Source organism: Thamnophis elegans, chromosome 2, assembly GCF_009769535.1.
Source record: "Thamnophis elegans isolate rThaEle1 chromosome 2, rThaEle1.pri, whole genome shotgun sequence".
Lineage (NCBI taxonomy): Eukaryota > Metazoa > Chordata > Lepidosauria > Squamata > Colubridae > Thamnophis > Thamnophis elegans.
The window spans coordinates 64,766,632-64,780,503 of NC_045542.1; the positions used below are offsets into that span (position 1 = coordinate 64,766,632).

At 42.9% G+C, this 13,872-nt stretch overlaps 2 long non-coding RNA genes across 2 annotated transcripts; both read left to right on the plus strand.

Annotated features, from left to right (window-relative positions):
* LOC116523893 lies at positions 1 to 5,680 on the plus strand. Its single transcript, XR_004257175.1, has 3 exons — positions 1 to 1,376; positions 1,632 to 1,713; positions 5,639 to 5,680. It is a non-coding gene; the product is annotated as an uncharacterized LOC116523893 (long non-coding RNA).
* A 230-nt stretch (positions 5,681 to 5,910) lies between these two features.
* LOC116523892 lies at positions 5,911 to 12,823 on the plus strand. Its single transcript, XR_004257174.1, has 3 exons — positions 5,911 to 5,950; positions 7,517 to 7,612; positions 12,214 to 12,823. It is a non-coding gene; the product is annotated as an uncharacterized LOC116523892 (long non-coding RNA).
* Positions 12,824 to 13,872: the final 1,049 nt, after the last annotated feature.

Here is a 13,872-nt window from a genome sequence, read left to right on the forward strand (position 1 = left end):
TATAAGAAAACAAGGGAGAAAAAGTCACTGACTCTATTGATGCATTGGTCTGTTAACTCAGTGGCTCCCATATTTTGTCCAAATATAGAAAACCAAGGAAATTTGTCTTTAAGACAAGAAACAGCAGTTGGAAAGGGTGTTATCTGGAAGAAAGTAATATAACAAATAAACAAAATGAATACACAGTCATGTTTCCTGAACTAGGCACACATATATCTGGGCTGCTCAAACGCTAAACAACCATGAAATGATAGCAAAGAATTTGTCCTTTACGTATCTGTTACCATTCTTGGCTGCAAACATCTAAAAAAACTCAATGTTTTTGCAACCACAATATAGTAACTGCACTCTGAACTGCAAACTGATTAACCAAGTCTAGCATCATTTTCAATTACATGAATTAATTAATGCAAATAATTTAGAGTTCAAGGTGTACAGAAATTGGGCTGAGTGCTATGTGATTCAATCAACCATGGTTAATGACAAGCAAACAACCAGTTTCTATTTTCTACTTCCACTACAGCTATTTTGCTCCATGTTTTTTTTCCTCATGGGCACATTATGTAATTTATTGAGTGTTAATACAGAAATGATTCAACATTACGTTTTTAAAATTTTCCAAGTTAGTTTAGAGACCTAGTAAGCCTTGGTGGTCTCCAATCCGTGTACTAAGCCAATTTGATCCTAGCTAGTTTTGGGAGTTCAGACAAGATCAGTTTACCAACAATGGTGTTTGGCTGGACAATGATACATTTTGTCCAGTAGGGGGAGCATTTACCTCAGGATTAGTTAAATATATAATTTCATGGAATTAGATGTGGAAATAATCTGCTTTGTTCAACTTTATATTATATTTTGAAGTCCAGGCGAATATTAAATGTTTTCTTTTGGAAGCAGTATACAAAAATTAAAGTTTTATCATTTTAAACTGTGTTATTCTCCCAAAGAAACATTGAAAAATACAAATAAACAATAAATATGCACAGCAACAATTAAAAACAATCTCTTAAATACTATTAATATATTTATATTACGTTAGACATTAGACTGGCCTCTACTCTAACACTCTTTTGGAAGGCACTGAAGAGAATTGAAAAACAAAAATTAGCTGTATACCAGCACAAACTAACCGTAGTTTCACAGGGGAAGCTGGTCGTAGTAATAATTACTTCTTCAACCTGTTTTATCACCTTCTGACATATTTTTACAGGATTTCTACCAGAGGTGGTATTCAGCCAGTTCTGACAGGTTCTGGAGAGCCGGTAGCGGAAATTTGAGTAGTTCGGAGAACCGGCAAATAGGCTGGCCCAGCCCTCACTGCTTCCCAGCCAATCTTCTTTTATTGCCCTGAACAGGAGAATGGAGCTGGAAAGCAGGTTAGTGGGATGGGGAGGAAATGGGGATTTTGCAGTAACCTTCCCCTGCCATGCCCACAAAGCCACGGGTACAATGCCACGCCATGCCCACAGAACTGGTAGTAAAAAAAATTGAATCTCACCACTGGTTTCTACCTGTAGGATCTACTTTTTTCAGTTGAGTGTCTCTGCTCAGCAACTTCCTTACGGAAGAAATTACAGTTCGGTAAGTGGGTGTCAGGTTCCAACTAATGCCTCCATCACTTTTTGCTACAGAAAACAAATGAATCATAAGATCTGCCCGCTGAAAAACAAAGAAAACATTCTGTGTTTGTGCGTCTCCCCTGCAAGATTTAAGGTCTGGGCTTTGCCTTCTATCTTCATGAATTAATGAACTTTTGACTGTTATTTTCACAGCTTTGAGAATAGGAGACATCTGGATTTTTTTAACATTTAGGTAGCAATTATGTCAGTTTGTTTAATGTTTAGGTTATGTCAGGCCTGAGATCTGCTGTTCCCGAGTTGCCAGCTTCAACTCTTATTTTTGCATCCTGCCAAGCTCCATAATAAGCAAACAAACCATATAGTCTTTACCCCGTGAGATACACACCATTCCTCTTTCTTCTACTGTGTTTTCCTGACAATATGCCCTACCCCAAAAATAAGCCCTGGTGAAAAGGGTGGGTGTGGCGAGCACAGGAGGCAGCCCTTCCCTTCCCAGGTCACCTCATGGCTGCTGGGCCCCTTAAGTGTGGCCCACAGATCAGCTAAACAGCAGCACACTGGCACAGCCATTGTCCTGCTGCTCTCACCTGTGCCGGTATGTTGAACCCTGCCGTTCACGCAACAGCACAACAAGTCTTGCAGCGTCCTGCTCTGAGAGGCTGCGTCGGCGCAATGAGTCTCACAAAGACTAATTTCTGGTGGAGTTTGCAGGTGAGAAAGAGAGACTTCTGCTGCTTCTGCTGCTTTCGTTTCATGCAGCCAAAGTTCACAAAAGGCAGGAAGGTGAAATGCCAAACTCAACCCGTACTCATACCTCTTGTATGGGCCACGCCCGATGGGGCTGGGCTGGTTGGGCCATCGGAGAAGCCCACGCAGCCCCTGCCTGCTTCAGATTTGCCTTTACCAGGGTGATGGGTACCAGAAGGGTGCTGTCCCGAAGCCTCCCCTTCACTTGGTTTGGGGCAGACAGTGCCTACCCCTCCCCGGCAGGCCCAGGGGCAGTGGGCGGGCAGGCAGATGGAGCGGAGAAGAAAAACGGTGGAGAGGAAATCCTTTCAAACAGTGTTCCCTGCAATTCCCATCCGTCATTTCTCTCTCTCTCCCTCATTCTCACTCACAAATACCGAGACATTTGATCGCTTGAAAGGGACAGGTTCGGCTTTGCTTCTATGGTAGGCACACACTTCCCACAATCTTCCACAATTGCCTGCCCTTTTCTGAAGCAGCAGCAGGGTAGAGACGAAGGAAAGCCAATTCCGACAGGCCGCATGGCTTTTTACCTCAGCAGCTGCCTAAGCAACACCCAATCTCCAGGCCAGGCAGAGCGTAAACCATGCTCACTGCCTGCTACATAGCCACAAGGTGACGTGCGGAACAGAGGGGCCCTCAGCTGCGTTGCCTGGCGCCATGGCCTAGCAAGAGTGCGCTGAAATATCTCCAGACACCTAGAGAGACAGAACTCCCAGCCCTCACTGGATCAGCTGATCTGCAGGCCGCGGTTAAGGGGCTCAGCAGCCATGGAGTGACCATTCCCGCCTCCTGCAGCTAAAAACAAAAGGCCTCTAGAAAAATAAGCCCAAATGCTTATTTTCAAGCCAAAAAGAAAACAAGACACGGTCTTATTTTTGGGGAAACACAATATTATGGTGTTACTGGAAGGTTTAGTCAGCCATCTTTGCTTTACAGGATCCAGCTGGGTTGTGCAATTCACCCAGCTATGCCGAATGTCCCTTTTCTACATTTGCCAGTGCGTGAAAAACAGGCAGGATTTTTTCCCTACCTTGTTACCATCTTGTTAGCAAGAGAAAGCAGATCCCACACCACTCCTGACCATTGGGCTTTAGTCAGGGAGTGGTAAGGGTGATCCCTTGCTGGATACACAGTGTGCCTTGCAAATAGAGGCCAGGTAGCTAGTCCAAGAGGTGGGTGCACTTACCAGGCAATTAAGAAAATGATCAGACATAAGGCCATCAATGGTCCACCCATGCAGTCAAGCAGTGACATGCAGTGAGGTTTATGACTGGTGAGGCAGCAATTTTTTTAGACTTGTGGACTCAACTCCCAGAATTCCACAGCCAGGCATGCTCAGTTCCAATTTAAAGTGATAGCATTTGTTTTTGTCCTTTGCTAAATAAGTTTCCTTCTTTTTTCTTTTCCCTTTCCCTCCTTCCTCCCTCTCCCCCCCCCCCTCTCTCTCACACACACACAAAGTTGCACCAGGATTCAGAAAATTTAGGTTTTTTTTTCCTCAGCCCATGTTAGCAATACCACTAGCAGCATTTTGGCTGGCAGGTGGAAGTGGAAGTGGAAATTCATTCTACTGAAAACATAATTTTTGCTTATGATTGGATAATTAAAATTTCAGAAGATCCAAAGGCATAGTATTAGAGTTACATAGTGCATAAACTAAAGAGCTGTCTCAATATGCTCCCTCCCCCCTCTCTCAAACACGCACATACACACACACACACACACACACACACAAAGTTGCATCAGGAGGATGAAGTTTGAATTCTTCCCCCTCCCTCCAACCCACACGTACCTTTTCCAACTGTTTCAGAGAGGATTTCAACTCTGCTCTTGCCTGCCATCATGAAAAGAAAAAAAATGTAAAAGGAAAAAGGCAAGAGCTGAGGTCAGGCTGAGCTAGTTGCTGTCAGGTTCATCGTGGATGACTCTGCTTAACTGTTTAAAAAAGCCTCTTAAAAAACGCCCTCTGCAGGAAGCAGGAGAACGAGGTGCCTCATCTATGTCAGGAATTATTCGGCTTTTAACCCTTGCTTAACTCTGTTCGAGTGATCATAAAAAGTCAAACTAGATGAGGCACATTCTCCTGCCGCCTCCTAAAGAGAGCACTTTTTAGAGGCTTTTTTAAACAGTTAAGCACTAAGCAGAGTCATCCATGGTGACTTTGGCAGCAACTAGCTCAGCCTGACCTCAGCTCTTGCCTTTTTCATTTTACATTTTTTTTCTTTTCATGATGACAATAGTGAGGCTTTGCCTCCCCTGACTGCACGTCCCTGCTTTAGAACAGGGTTGGCCATTTTTTGTTATTGTAGCCTACTCCCTTGAATATAATGTTCTGAGGGTCACCTGCTGGTGATGGAGTGGGCTGAAACAAACAGGATGTGGGAAACCACTCACAATGTGGCCCAGGCCAAGTCGTGACTTTTTTATCCTTTGAAACTCCTTCCCCTTCTCGCTGTCTGTTAGAAGAAAATACCCCAAAGGTCTGCAGATGAATGCTTCACCAGGTTTTTCAATCTAGGCCAAGAGTTACATTTAGTTGATAGTTGATTTAGGGTCATAGGATGTCCACTTAGGTGCAAAAGACCAGGAATATCCAAGGTGGTAAGATAACACTGAACCCTCTTTTTTTTTTTTAGAAAAAAAAGTGTTTCCCTATCCGTGAATTTAATCCATCTACACAAGAATGGAAATCCAGCAACTGGCACAGCAGTGGCCCAAGGAAAGAACCCAAATCACAAAAACGACTAGGAAACAACAATTTAAAACAACGCATGCCCAAGAAACCGCATTCCTTAATTAATAACTGGCTCTTAAATACTGTAATTTCTTATCTTAGTTATATTCCTGAAAAATTACCAATTTGTATTCTGCATTTGCTGGCTGGGGAATTCTGGGAGTTGAAGTCCGGACATCTTCAAGTTGCCAAGGTTGAGAAACACTGCTCTAGAAATTGTTAACTGCTGTGCTTGCTCTCTATATTTAGAGAAGGCTAACTGGGCCTTTTGTATCTTCAGAAATATTCGTACCTTTCCCTCCACCTGATTTGCAGTAGCTGCGCAAGAGCTTATCTGAGAGCGATATGCCTTTTGTTATGGGCTCAAAGGTTAATCTGGAGTGAAACTGGCCAGCACTTGGATGAGAGTCATCCAGATCTATGGTCCAAGTTGATAGACTGCATTGAAAGTTTAAAAAAACCCAAAGAAGACAATATTTGTATCCGTCAAGAAAACTTCATGAATGAATCAGTCACTAGGAACTGAAATAAATTCAATAACATTTATATCCTTTATACATTTGTATGCGCACAGGTAGTCCTCAACTTACAACCACAATTGAGACCAAAATTTCCATCAGCAACAGAAAATCTCAGCAAGACATTTGTTAAGTGAGTTTTGCCCCATTTTACAACCTTTCTTGCCACGGTTGTTAAGTGAATCATTTCAGTTGTTAAGTTAGTAACATGGTTGTTAAGTGAGTCTGACTTCCCCATGGACTTTGTTGGTCAGAAGGTCGCAAAAAGGAATCACATGATTCTGGGACACTGCAACCATCATAAATGCGAGACATGATGCCAAGTCTCTGAATTTTGATCACGTGAACAGGGGGATGTCGCAACAGTAGTAAGTGTGAAAAATGGTCATAAGTTTCTTTTTTCAGTATCGTCATAATTTTGAACGGTCACTAAATGAACTTTTGTAAGTTGTATAACATATGTGGTGTGCTATAACCAATACTCATCTTCTAATGAAAAAATATTAAAACAAATATTTTTACCCACTGGTATTAGGGAAAGAATGTTTGCATGCATGCTTATACTTAGACATACAGGGGTGGGTTGCTGCTGGCGTTACTGCCAATTCGCTTGGTGCCTGGGCATGCTGCACGTTGCTTGTGCATGCGTAGTTGCCTGTTATAAAATGACTAAAAAATCTGACTAAAAATGGCTGACGGGGGAACCGGTTCAGGGGCGTGGCCAGCCTGCCTTCCCTACCAGTTTGGCGACCCAATCCCAATTTCAACTCTCGGTTCACCCAAACTGGTGTGAACTGGTAGCAACCCACCTCTGTAGACACAGACATGCACATATAGGCACAGACCTTGGGAGCTGGAAATCACAAATTCTAGACTGAAGAAAGGTGAAAGGATCCAGGCAAAGTCAAGTCATACAATAGAACAAGGCCACAGAATTAAGACATCAATCTAGGAATTTCACTGAGGATAATGAGAACTCCACAACCCATGCTGTGGTCTCCTAAGGTTTAGTTCTGCATACGTCTTTTTAAATTGCGAGGCCTACCAGGAGGGGGGGTGGGGAAGGAGACCTTTTATCCTGAATCTCTTGCCAGAAGTGAAAGGAATGCTGTTATTGGGGCCATGCCATGAACTTGACCCGGTGGGGTGTACTGGTGTGAGCTTAACCGGAAGCCTTCAGCAGCGGGTACAAGAACGGACCGAAATGCTGGGAACCGTCTGCAATTCAGAGCTATTTATACCGTTCTGCGTTGTTCCCTTACTGGTCCTCTCATTTATTTGCGTCCCACGACTTGGGGCATTGCTCCCTTCTGACCTTTTCTTCCATTCTCCTTTATTTTTAACATCATCCTTTCTCCAACTGGTTAGGTCTCGTGGGGAAAGAGTAGAAAAGAGTGGGAACCAAAAACATTGAGTACTGTTATCTGCCCAAGTCTGGGTTGGTCGGCCTTCTAGCGATGCAGGAAGTTCTGGCTTTGGATGTCTTGCAGAGATGTTTGTACACAAGAGCTCTTCTTTATATTTTGTTTTTGCAATCTACCTCTAATTATTCCTTAGGAGAAATACAGGAAGCGGCCTTATAGTGCAGGTCAAACAGTTCATTTGTTTTAGCCCAGTCTCATCTTCTTGTCAGTAGTAAAAGTTAAATCACAAAGAGATTTCCCATTAACTTGCTACTCGATGGCTGGATAGGGGTATAAATGACAAAAATATATTTCCACAATTCATTTTAAATTGTGTTTCTTTTTCAGTTCCTCATTTGAGGTTGTTTGCATAGATAAACATAAGGAGAACATGTTTTATGATGTACCATCAAGCGTGACTAATACAATATACATTACAAATTGTAATAATAAGCTGTAGATGGTTTATCTAGGGAATATATTTTGCCCAGGGAGTTTTGTGACCCAGACTCTCCTCCACTTTCTTTCAAGGGAGACACATCAGCATCTACTGGGAAAGCAAAGAAAGAAAAGCCAGCCTTACAAGGTATACTGGACTTGGAAATCAATGCCATTTAGGTCAAGATTGTAAGTAGTCCTCTACTTATGACCATAATGGTCATCATGTGATTGACCCAATTTTATTACATTATTATTATTTTTTTGTAGCAGTTAAGCAAACATGGCCATTGTTAAGTGGTCCTTATACAAACCAGTTATTTGCTATGGAGCGTTTTTGTGGGAAAACAGAAATAAATGCCAATTTACGGCAAACTTTGCAAAGGTAGTCATGTAATCATGGGATGCTGCAAGTTGGAGGCAAGTTGCCAAGTATCCAAGATACTGGAGGGCTGTCAGAAGTTCAGAATGAGGTCGTACTTTTGGAGGGAGGGGTCCACTATAACTTCAGTCAACAAGCAACTGGTTGTAAGTCAAGGACCACTTCTAATGTTATTGTAACAGCTATAGAAACAGAATCTCGCAAGTCTGAATGTGTTTCCCTCTCCCTTTTTGTATGAACTAGAGATCTGCTTTTATGAGGCATTTACTCAAGATATTCTCTTGGCCTAGACTCAGGTTCCTTTTATCTGACCGTAGCTTTTGTAGCCACTCTACCTCCTGTCCTTGATTGCTTCTGCCTTCTACACACGCGCACCATCGTGATAACTCAACCCAAACCCCATGAACATACTATTTGTCCAAAGCAGGGATGCACATATGAAAGGCAAAGATTTGCATGGGATGTAGTGACCTCATGACTTCATTTTCTGTCATCTTGGATTGCTGTGGATGCCTACGAGTAAAGAAAATTTATGAAAGGCTGGCTTGGCCATTATGCACATGCCACTTCATTTAAAAGCATGTGTTAAGTGCTACTCACTAGGCATACTGAATAACCTTTATACAGATTTAAGGCATTTTTACAAAATGGCTGCCATGGGGTGACTGTACACAAAATGCTGCCAAAGTGGGCAGGACAAGCAGGCAAAGCCAGTCCCCCTTACTCATCACCCTGGGTTTGTCTTTTTTTTTTTAAGTGTTGAATACATTTCCAAAGAAAATGCTAGGTTGCAGCCATCCATGTTGTTTCCAGGAATACCAGAAATATCAAAATTGGACCATCTACTTTCCTGGAAATCAGGATGATACTCAGTACTACCATGTTACACCATGCATTCCTATTTAATTTTTTTAATTAAAAAAGGCTGGACTCACATTTCAATATAGCATGTGTTATAATACATTAACTATGGTTTATTTAATAAACCCTATTTTGGGAGTGTCTACTTTACAAGCCACTATAAAATAACCACACAGATAACCACATGGCACACTAGGCTAAAATGCGGAGAGAGTAGCTATTTTGTGGTTCACTGCATCCTGCAAACATCGTAAACAAGAACGGTTATTAATAAGGGGAGTCAAGAGGGCCACAAAGGCTTGGGGGAAGATGCCCAGAATACATGACTTAAGAGCTCCACTTTGCCTAAAATAAGAAAGAAAAGAGAGAAAAAAAAACCCAAAAGGTGCACAGTGTTTCCTGGAGCGCAGGGCTTTTACACCTGGGCTAAAAGTTTCCTATTAAAGCTGCCACGTAGTAAAATAAAAGTTAAAAAAACGGTCCAGAGAAAGTTCTTCTCTTTGTGGCTCTCAGGCAGCTGATGAAAGACACTCCACTCCGTGGGGCAGCCACTTCCTCGCTCCTGCAGGGGAGGGAAAAGGTGCGCGCGCGCGTCGCGACGCAGCTGCCGTCGCGCGTGCTCGAAGTCGCCAAAACAGGCAGGCAGGCCGGGAAGTGGGCGCGCGCGAGAGAGAGAGACAAAAGGCGCGGATTTCCAGCGCCAGGTTTACGTGCTGGAGTCCGATCTGGATCGGGTGAAGGGCTGTCCCTGAAGCTGTAACCAGCGACGGGCTGCGCAAATTCTTTCCTTAAACCAAACAGGTCTGCCTCTTCAGGTTAGGGAATGCGTAATCCCGCATCGTGGAGGAGGCAGCTTTCCGGCGTGGGGATTCCCGCGGAAGCGCCGATGTCAAGCCGTGTCCTGAACCGAGATGAAATCGTTCCGCGGCTCTGCCTCGAGACTCGAGTAACAACTGCAGCAGGGCGGCCCCCGCAGAGGGCGCAGTGCAGCAGTTTGCCTGATCTTGTTGGCTGCTGCCCGCCAAACTGCATGTACTCGGTACACCCCCCTTCGGTGAAGGCGGTAGCCTAACTGGTTGGCTATTTTGTGGCTCCCCGAGTTGCGCAAAAGCAGTAAATTCAGACATATTCAATAAACACTGCGTCAAGTAATTCAAATCAATCCTTAAAGGAAATCAACCCTAACTGTTCTTTGGAAGGACGGTGACTGAAGCTCAAGTACTTTGGCCACCTAATGATTAGATTGGAAGGGACCTTGTAGGTCATCTAGTCCAACCCTCTGGCCAAGCAGGATACCCCACACCATTTCTGACCGATTGCAGAATGGTGGTAAATTTCTTAAATCCGTTTGACTTTGCTTCTTTGCTCATAGCCTGTCCCCTCCCTCAGGATGATTCAATTTACCACAATTGCAGAATATGAATCATTTGTTTGTTTATTTATTAATACTTATACAGCTGCCCATAGAATGTAACAGAATGGAATAACAGAATAACAGTTGGAAAGGACCTTGTAAGTCATCTAGTCCAACCCCCTGTCCAAGCAGGACACCCAACACCATTTCTGACTGATGGCAGTTCAGTCTCTTCTTGAAAACTTCCAAGGGATGAAGCTCCCACAACTTCCGAAGGCAACTTCTGTTCCATTAGTTGATTCTTCTCAGTGTCAGGAAATTTCTCCTTATTTCTAGGTTGAATTGCTCCTTGTTCAGTTTCCAACCATTATTCCTTTTCTGGCCTTCCAGTGCTTTGGAGAATAGCTTGACCCCACCTCCTCTGTGGCAGACCCTCAAATATTGGAAGACTGCTATCGTGTCTCCTCTGGTTCTCTTCACTAGACTAGCCATGCCCAGTTCCTGCAACCGTTCATCGTAGCTTTTTACAAGGGTGTTTTCAACTGTTGAATGGGTAACACCCACCTACCCCAAAAAAGAAAGATTTAGCAGTGTTTTTCTCAAACATGGGAAGGCCAGTGGACTTCAACTCCCAGAATTCCCCCAAACAGCAAAGAATTCTGGGAGTTGAAGTCCACAGGGTCTTAAAATCCTACAGTTGAGAAACAATTAAGATGTATTCTAGATTACATCTGAATTCGCAAAGGTCAGTTTATGACTCCAGTTCTAGGGAGCTGGGATTTAAAAAAAAATTATTCCAATATTCCAGGAAGGAGCACATAAACTTAGGGTAGAACATGGCTTGTGGCAGAAGAGAGCCCATTGGCAAAGACTCTGGTATTGGGAAAGATTGAAGGCAAAATGAGAAGGGGAGGGTAGAGGGTGAGATGTTAGATAGTGTTATGGATGCAAGGAAAATGAATTTGGGATACAATGGAGGACAGGGTGGGTAGGTTAGGGCTGGCATGCTATGGTTGATGGTAGGAGTCTCCAAGCTCCAGATTCGCTATCAGCGGACGAGTGTGCAAAACTTCATTTGCACATATGTGGCATTACACTGAGTGCACAAATTCATTCCCCCCCTCTCGCTGCCACATGCCACTGGTTCATGCAGCCATGGTTGGGGATTGCTGATCTATGGGGTTGCAAAGAGTCAGACACAACTTAGCAACTGAACAATAACAAAAAATAAGTAACCCAGAGGCTGATAAATTGTCTGAGCCTCTGCTGGCACGTGTATGTAATGGGATTGAAAATCTGAATTAAGCACTGGGAAAGAGTTGGAATCCTATTGGTAAGTCATTGAGTAGGCTTTAGTGTGTCATTCCAGCTCAATCAATGTCTGCCTTCCTACCTCGAATACAAAAGAAAAATCTTTACTGTCTTAGGCTTCCCTTGCAAATGTGAGATGAAGATTGCTCCTTGGGAATGGGTGTGAAATCCTTAAAGGAAATCCAATATTTATCAGGCAAATTGGACAACTAGGGAAATACCACAACGCATCAAATGCTATTATAAATCAACATCTACCAAAAGGAGGATGATTACAAAATGAGCTGTATACTGCATGAGTCAAAAAGGGCTGTGAAAATATTTACAGACCTCTCACATCCTGGACTTTCAACTTCTACCCTCAAAATGACACTATAGAGAACAACTAGACACAAGGACAGTTTTCCCCCCGAAATGCCATCACTCTGCTTAAAAACTAATTCCCACAACACTTAATAATTTACTAAGAATGTATTACTATTCTTCTTCTCTTCCTTCCTAGTATCTACCTCTCCCCACTTATGACTATAACCATGTTGCTTGTATCTTTAAATTTATATTGTTTTTATTGTATAGTACGATTTGATAGCTTATTAGTAACTGTGACTATCACTAGGTGTTGTATCTTTTTATTCTTGATGAATATATTTTATTTTCCTTACGTATGTACACTGAGAGCATATGCACCAAAGACAAATTCCTTGGGTGTCCAATCACACTTGGTCAATAAAGAATTCTATTAAATGGATCATACTAGGAGTTGGGATTGCCTCAGCAACCCCTGAAAAGAAGGATATGCAATGCAGTGGATAAAGAGGAAATCTCCTGTTGCCTGACCTGTATCATGCCTTTAACTGCTGTTTTCTCTTCCCCTTAATTCAGACAGAAAGAATGGAAATCAGAATGAGAAGGAAGGTTGCCTCATAAAAACGCACGAGACCTGATCTGCTTGTCAGGATTTGCAGTGATTCTCCAATTCTATCTGGAAACATTTCCTAAACTGGTGGCTTAGAAAGTGGGCTTCAGTCCCAGGGAGGAGAGAGAGGGCCTCACAGTGGGGGCCTGACAGAAGCTGGGGCTCTGAGGAGACCAGCTTAAGTTGCCGGATGGGGTGGGGGACATTCAGAGGACAGCTTTCTCTCTCACACAAACACACCCATTTCCTGGCAATGCTCCAGTCCCACTACAATAGGCTGCTGTTTGAAATGTTCTGACACAGCTGGCAGCTTGATGGGAACAGCTGGTTGCCTAGAAGAGAGAGTGGATTGGACCATGGTTTAAGATTAGGGGCCCTGGGTAGGACTTAAGCTTCTCTCCCCACCTCTCCCTAAGGGGAATAGCATCGCCTTTGCAAAAACCTGGGGAAGAAAGGAAAGCTCTCTAGCCAAGGTTTACTCCAGACCTCTTCCCAAATGGGTAGATCAGATTAAGGAATGATGTTTGTAATGTAAAATTCTTGCATATAGTAATACAGGAACTTCTAGTGAATTGCCCTGCTGTCACCCTGGTCTCTTATTTTGCTTTTGCTTTCTTATTTCTAACTTGGATTTGCTCGATATATAGTTGGTTCCCCTTGCACCCCGTTCACAGGCTTATTAAATATTCCATTCATTTAATTCAACATACTTATTTACTGTCTAAGGGGAGAAATGACTAAATCCATAGCAAAACACACAATTTACAACCAGATTTAGTTTCTGGTGACCATCTTAGGCTTCAAAGTCTTTGAAAACCAGAGATCTGCTTCCAGATTTGTATATCAAACTAGATGATGGTTTGCTTGATCATGATTTAGTGAGTACATTAGAATTGACTGGGCAACATAGCACCCCAAGCCACATTTTAAGGTTTGATTGTGACTGTTTGGGTTAGGTCAGCTTCTTGTATTCTGATGTTGCTTTTCATTATGAAGTAGCCCAAGGGAGTCATTCAAAAATGAAGTTACATCATTGTCATTAAAATCAATTTTTAAAGTAACAATATCCATTCTAAAGTAGGAAGTTTGTTTCTGCTTATCACTTGAAGGATAGCATGAGAAAATAATTTTTAATCATTGAGGTGCAGATGCAAAGTATGAGAAGGCAGCTAAAAATCAATGAAGTTTCATTTGAAAATAAAGACTAACAAATCTTTCTTACCAAGCAATTCTCTCTCTCTCTCTCTATCTCTCTCTCCCTCCCTCCCTCCCTCCCCACTCTCTAAGAGCCTCCCCACTCTCTAAGAGCCAAGGTGGCGCAGTGGTTAAATGCAGCACTGCAGGCTACTGCTAGATCAGCAGTTCAGCGGTTCAAATCTCACCGGCTCAGGGTTGACTCAGCCTTCCATCCTTCCGAGGTGGGTAAAATGAGGACCCAGATTGTTGGGGGCAATATGCTGACTCTCTGTAAACCGCTTAGAGAGGCCTGAAAGGCCTATGAAGCGGTATATAAGTCTACTGCTATTGCTCTCTCTCACACACAGTGTTTCCCTTTTGCTGCTACATTGTTTGTTTGATTTCTGTCTAGCAAGTTGTGCAAATAGTCTATTGCAGTATATTCAATA